The following is a 6,723-nucleotide window of genomic DNA, read 5'->3' as shown; positions in this document are numbered from 1 at the left end:
CTTCTGGCTGGACTGGAGACCCCATTCCCCTCTTCCGGCCACTTATATGCTATAGATATTCTGGCAAAGGCTGTCGATGCCCCACCCATGCGCCTCTTCCCTTTCCATCTGCAGGCATGCCAGCCTGCTTTCAACTGTAGCACCTGGCCCCTGAAGCCTGGGGGCTTTCTCCAGCTGCTGAGCACACCTGGAGCAGGGCAGGTACTAGGAATGAACACTCTCCGTTTCCCCCAGAAGCAGCTCTCAAGCAGTGACTGGTGGGAGCCGGCGGCTAAAGAACACACTTCCTTTGCTCCTTTGGAGATAGTCCAAAGTGTGTGTTCTACACTGGCTCCCAAGTTTCTCAGGGGGCTGAAGCTCTGATTGCCACAACTTTACTGGCTGCCTTCTTTCCCTATTAAACTTTCTACTCCCCAAGCACTCAGTACGCTGTCTCAGGGTGTGCTTCTAGCGGAATCCAGACCAAGAACGTTTCCAAGCCAGGAATGAAAATATTGTGGGTGGATTGGCAGGACCAACAGACTTTGACCCAGGACTGAGCAGGCCTTCCCAGGTGCATGCCACGTCTGTGACACACCTCTCAATGTACGGCTATGTACAGACAGGACATCTTTAAGAGAGGAAACCCCGAAGCAGACATTCAGGAAAGGGTGAGGAGAATTTACTTGTCACTCTGCTCCTCTTCCTCCTTCTTCCTTTCCTCTTCTTTCACCTCCTTCCCTTCTTTCTCCACTGCATCCCGCGTTTAGAGTACAACAGGCTCTGTAACTCAGCCCATCCTTCCTCCCTTCATAGCTCCCAGCCACACACTGAGCCGGATGTGGGTGTCTGTCTCCCTTCTCTGCCTGGCGAGCGGCGTTCGGGAGTAGCCAGCATGCCATCACCTGTGAACACCCCAAAGTGCCAACCATTGTCTTGGGTCTTTCGGAAGGAAGTCAGCAAAATGATTCACTGATGAAACAGTCTGGTTTTAGGGAATAAATCCAAAGTCAAATCTAAAGTTTTTTTTTTTTTTTTTTTTCTATTAGATGATGGGAAACCTCTTATCTGTCCGTCAGCTGTGTCAAGAAAATGACTAACTCATTATTTCATATTGGCAAAAGTGACTTAAGGACTTCAGACAGAGGCCAGTAAAAATGCACACTACAGCAGTCACGGGGGAGGGATGGGTTGTGCCCCGTTCCTCCCTCCAAGTGTGTCAGAACCACCGGGGCTGCTCTGTTACTCTACGCGTGAGTTCAGGCAGAAACCCCATAAGGGTGCTAGGATGCCCTCTGACTGGGGTGTAGGTGGTCTGAAGGGGCTTGTCACAGCAGCAAAATCACCACCATTGAGAGCCACTCTTACCGACTGCATAGCATCGTAGCCCTCAGGGTATGGGTTGGAGGGAAGGTTGAGGTACCCCATGACGGTACCATCCTGAATAACTCCCCATTGAGCAGGCCCTGTCTGATATCCACCCATGTGTGTGTGCCTGCAGGGGCGGGACTTGTCGAGTGACTTCCGTTTCCACTCCCAGAATGAGCTTGGGGCCTGGGGTTCTCTCATGAGGGTGGGCTCTGAAGCAGCAGGCTCCTGGCCCCATCTGCATGGGGCAGGTCAAAGCAGAGCTGTCCTCAGCGCCCAGGAGCTGGAGGAATGCCTTGCCTGCACGATTTGCCGACACACTCGAATTTCCTCTGCCAGGCAGGGTGATCTATTTGTGTGTCTTCATCGAGGGCAATTATCTTTTAGCACCTTGCTGGGCATGCTGGGTGATCTCATCACCGGGAAGGGCCCATGAGGGCCTGTCTCGCTGGGAGGGAGAATGAGACAGCAGCCTCCCTTCTTCAGTCTCGCCCAGAAATTCTCTTCTTCCTCTGGCACCTTCACACGGCAGTGAGGAGCCTGTCTATTCTCTCTCAGGAGCCACCGCTTTGCCCATAAAACTCGTAAAAAGCACCTCCCTTTTGAGGAGAGTTTTTCTTCTTAGAGAGAAAGGAAGAAACATTTCAGCTCTCCTCCTTTTAAAATTAAAAACAAGTAGCATGAAACTTTATCAGTAAGTGTCAGATTTGACACCAAAGCCCCCTCCCCCTTCTGCTCCTTCCGTAGCATCCGCGGAGGTGGGGGCTGCCTCTGTGAAGTGCATAGATCCCCATACTAGTCCTGGGGCTTATTAGCTGTGACACCTGGGGCCGGCCCTTGCCCTGTTGGAGTTTTCACATCTGTAAACTGGCAGTAATAATCGTGCTGAGCCCGCTTCCAACACTGGATTCTCGGGTTTCCGTCGGGTGTGTGTGTAGACGTATGCGCATGTATGTTTACGTTTGACAAGAGACAAGGCACACGAAGACTGACTGTGAGCTATAAAATGACACACAAACTGTAAAGTCTTTGTGTTCCTTATCTCTTATCCAATATAAACACACACACACACACACACACACACATCTATGCACACATGCAACAGAAACCCCAGAACCCAGTGTTGCAGGCAGGCTGAGCCCTCTCCTTCCTGCCGGGTTACAGACGGCAGTTATCTCTCTGGTTCGTCTGCCCTGTCCCTTCTCTCTCCTCCCCTGCTCTCTCCTTTGTCTCATCCCCTAGCAACAGACCTTCGCCAAGGCTTGTCTTTTGCTCTTTTCAGTTCCTAACTTCCCCTGTGCTCCTCTTCTTCTGCAGACTCAGCCATCACCCACAGCAGGTGACTCCCAAAACCGCAGCTCCAGCCTCTCGCCCTGTCCAGAGCCGCAAACCAGGCTTTGCTGCCTGCATGCCTCAGTGGCTCCTCAGGTCCATCCAGCCCAACGTGGCACAGGTAGAAGGCCTCAGCTTGCCCTTCCACTGCACCTTTCTTCTAGAAGAGTGGAAAAGGCACCATTTCTATGGATAGATAGCCTCTGTTTTAAATCCTGGCATTGCTGTGGCTTGTGTTGTCCTGAGGAATCCTCTAGTTCCATTTACTTACCCACGAAATGGGACTAGTAGAGCTCGACTGAGAAGCAGGATGAAGCTTCGAGATGATGAAATATTAAGTGACAGCACAGGGAGGTGAGGCCAAGAAGTACGTCTGGGGCTAGAAACTGTGCAGACACTTCTCAAGCACTGGTGAGTGAGGGGCCGCAGGGCGATGATGCTCCCATTGGCAGGTGACAGGCCTGACTCTAGCAACCTGGCAAAAAAGCATAGAAGTTAAGAGCACAGACTCAGGAGCCAAATCTTGGCTTTACTACTGACTAGCTGTGTTGCTTTGGCGAAGTTATTTAACTTCTCTGTGTCTCAGTTTTCTTGTCTGTAAAATGGGTTTTCATGAGGATTGCATCAGATAAATTCAGGTGGGCTGCTGACATTAGTGCCTGGCATGAAGAAAGTATCATGCAAGTATTTTTTTAACAAATGCTATGTCAGCTATTAGTGACATTATTTTTCAAAGGTTCATTTCTCACTCAGAAGGCTTTGGGGGCCCCATGGCAGCTAGAAACAAGGAGCCTGAGGACAGTCCCCACTGTGCCTCATGTCAAGTCTTGCTTCACCTTCCTTCATGCCGTAATCCTCTCTCTGAAGTGAAACCAGGTGGCGGTCATCGCTGTCTGCCCCGCCCCCTGCCTTGGAGGCCTGGTGCGTGCTACTGCACATGGACCCAGGCAGTGACATCACCAGGCAAGACAGCCTTGCTTGTGCGGGCAAAGGGAGGACGTGAAGGGAGGAATGAAAAGTGCCTCCAGGTCCTGATTTCCCCTGCCCAGGTGACTCAGGCACATGGCATCGGTGGGTCATTCCTGGTGCTGTGGCCAGGCATGCAGGGGAGGAGCTGGGGCTTGGCCAGAGAAAGAGAAGTGGCTGTAGGACACAAGAACAGGATGGTGAGGGGCTCATGCCCTGTGGAGGGGGTGACTTGGTCCTCAGAGCAACGAGGAGAGACACGAGCAGGGTTCTACTGAAGAAAGATCCCTCTAGATGGGAAGTGGGGAGAGCAGGTAGAGAGCTGTCATGGAAGGAAGCTGAATCTAGAGACCTGAATCTAGGTGGTGGCAGGTGAGAAGGAACAGAAGGGCCAGATGAGTCCTACTCTAAAGAATTGGCTGGACCTGGTGGCCGATTAGGTGTCAGCAGTGGGAAGGATGGAGAATCTTGGGTGGCGCCAAGGTCTCGAGAATAACAGATGGGAAAGCGCTTTGTCAACTATAACAAGTGGTACATGTGTCAAAGGTGTTTCACATCGAAGAGACTCCACAAAGAAAAGGGCAAAATTGTATTGCTTGTCACTTCCTTTAAACACTCAGATTGAGCCCGTGCTGGGAGCAAGCAGATGTGGCTCTGCCTTTGAGGTGCTCATATCTGAGCTGGCGAGGCAGGTCCTCTGGCCAAGGAGGGCTTATAATTCCTGCCTCAACTGGGTTGGGTCAAGAATCAAAGAGGACCTGAGCATCCTCCAGGGGAGGGACCTCCAGGCCAGCCTGAATGCCACCTTCTCTGCTTGTCCCACCCTTCCCCAGAGCACTGAGGTGACAAGCAGTTTCAAATCGCAGTTACTGGCCCTTGCCGGCTGGTTGCCTCGTCTGTGAAATGGGGGTGATGATAAGAGGAAGAATAAGTTAAGAACTATATGTAAGGCTCCAAGCACAATGTTGGCATACAGTAAGTGTTCAATTAAATAGAGCACTATGACTATCACTGTTACTGCTTATTATTATAGTCAGTATCACACCCCCATCTGGCTCTTTCCTCTCCTTGCCTTTAATACCTCCAACACTTCCCAGTCCTTCTTCTCCCTCGAAGACTCATCCGAGACACAGTTAATCCTCCCCCATAGACACCAGAGAACTTAGTAGGAGTCTGAACAAACCATCTTGGGTTCAAGGTGGAGTCTGCTTCCTTCTTTGAGTGGATCTACTCAACCACCAAGAAAGGAGTCAGAATCAGGAAGGAGAAAGGACCTTCTGGTTACTGAGCTCTGCTCAGTGCCAACTTCGTCACTACACTGCTTAGCGGAATCCTCCTAGCCCTACGAGGAGGTATCATTGCCTCACTTTATAGGAAATGTAAAATGAAACACAGAAAGGTCAAGTGGCATGATGGAAGGTCACACAGAAATAACAAAGAAGGCCAGGGTTAAATGGGGGGGCTGTCTGATTCCAAAGTCTGGGCCCTTCCTTCTGAGCCTGACAATCTCAGGAGAGGCCTCCCTTTGATTAACAGCCCAAAGAAGGAGAGTAAGTCATTTTGCTCCACGTGGCCTTCCAAATAGAATCACCAAAGGAACAAAATGTGTTTTAGACCTTAGTAACCCAGACTGGCTGTGTTTAGGGAACAGGGTCACTGTTTTCATGCCATCCCTTTATGGTGTGGCCCAGACACAGCAATGGTTGTGAAATGGAAGGGCTGTGCCAGGAGCCAGGCCGAGGATGCACTTGGGCAGACACTTATCTGGGCAGCATCTCTACTACACCCAGAGCCCTAGCCCAGCCTTTACGGTGGCCAGGCTGTGAAGCAGCCGCTTTCCAAGTCATAAATTCTCTCAAGGGCACTGAGCACACGCTCTCCTATAACTAACGGGAGACACCTCGTGTGCCCCCAGCCATCCTTCCCAGTTTCCAGCTCCTTGAGGAGGTTACGCAGTCATCACAGCCAGCACTTCTGCGTGCAGTTTAGACATCTCTTCCCCATGCCTGATCTCATTCGACCACATATGGAGGTGGAGTTAAGAGTCCTGGGTTCTAATCCAAGCTCTGTCATTTACTGTCTGTGGGCCTTGGGTAAGTTACTGCTCTCACTACACCCTGTGAGATTTTTCACTTGGTAGATGAGGAACTTGGGCCCAGAGAGATCAGGGTGAACGGCAGAATAAGGCTTTGTTTCCAGATCTGTGTGGTTCCAAATCCAAGACTCTTTCCAAGAGAACATTGACGGTCCACAGAGAAAGGAAAATCTCAGCAAACAGCATCTTTGCTTCTTCTCCCACTACCACCTGAAACACGACCGACCAAACTCAGCCGTTAGCCCGCTCAGCACATCAGGTTGAAGGGTGAAGCTCTCTATGAAGCCAGAAAGCAAGCTCTCTGTTCCACTGGGGTTCCATCAGTAAAGACACCCCTGATTGCGTGAGACTGTGCTTCCTTTGTGGGGTCCCATGCCATCTTACGGACAGCACAGACTGGGCTATGGAAAGGCTTCAGCCTTGGAAGATGCTGCACCTCTTTCTGGGGTGCAAATGCTGACCAGGTATTCAAGATGGCGGGAGTCTAGAGCATGGGGCTGAGACGATCCATGTGCCCTTGAGGAAGGGCACAGGCTGGCTGGGGACCCTGCACAAGGCCCATAGAAACGGGAAGGAAGTCTTCAGTTCTGAGATCTTCTCGCCTTATTCTCTAGACCTGTAAAGGGATCAAGTCAGTGTGACTTCTGGAGACTGGGCAGCTGGCCAGCACTCCACAACATTGCACTCCTAGGGTGGACCATCAGACTTGTCCTTCTTGGTCTCCCTTTTCTAGGAGGAGCTGGAGCCACTCTTTGCATTGCTTGGTCACAGGGTCCAAAGAGGAGCAGTTTACCACTCATTCATTCTTTCATTCATTCACCCTGCCAGGCACTGGGGATACAGTTGTAAACAAGACAGAACGTGAAGCCTACCCTCTCAGGTTTAGTGGAGCAATCTCATGTTGCTCTCCTCTCTCATGATGGCCCTCCTCTCAGCCCCAGCGTTTACCGTCCCAATGATCTCGCCCATTCCTAAAGTCTCTG

The sequence above is a fragment of the Equus przewalskii genome, chromosome 6 (genome assembly GCF_037783145.1).
Source record: "Equus przewalskii isolate Varuska chromosome 6, EquPr2, whole genome shotgun sequence".
Classification (NCBI taxonomy): Eukaryota; Metazoa; Chordata; class Mammalia; order Perissodactyla; family Equidae; genus Equus; species Equus przewalskii.
This window is presented reverse-complemented; position numbering follows the sequence as displayed.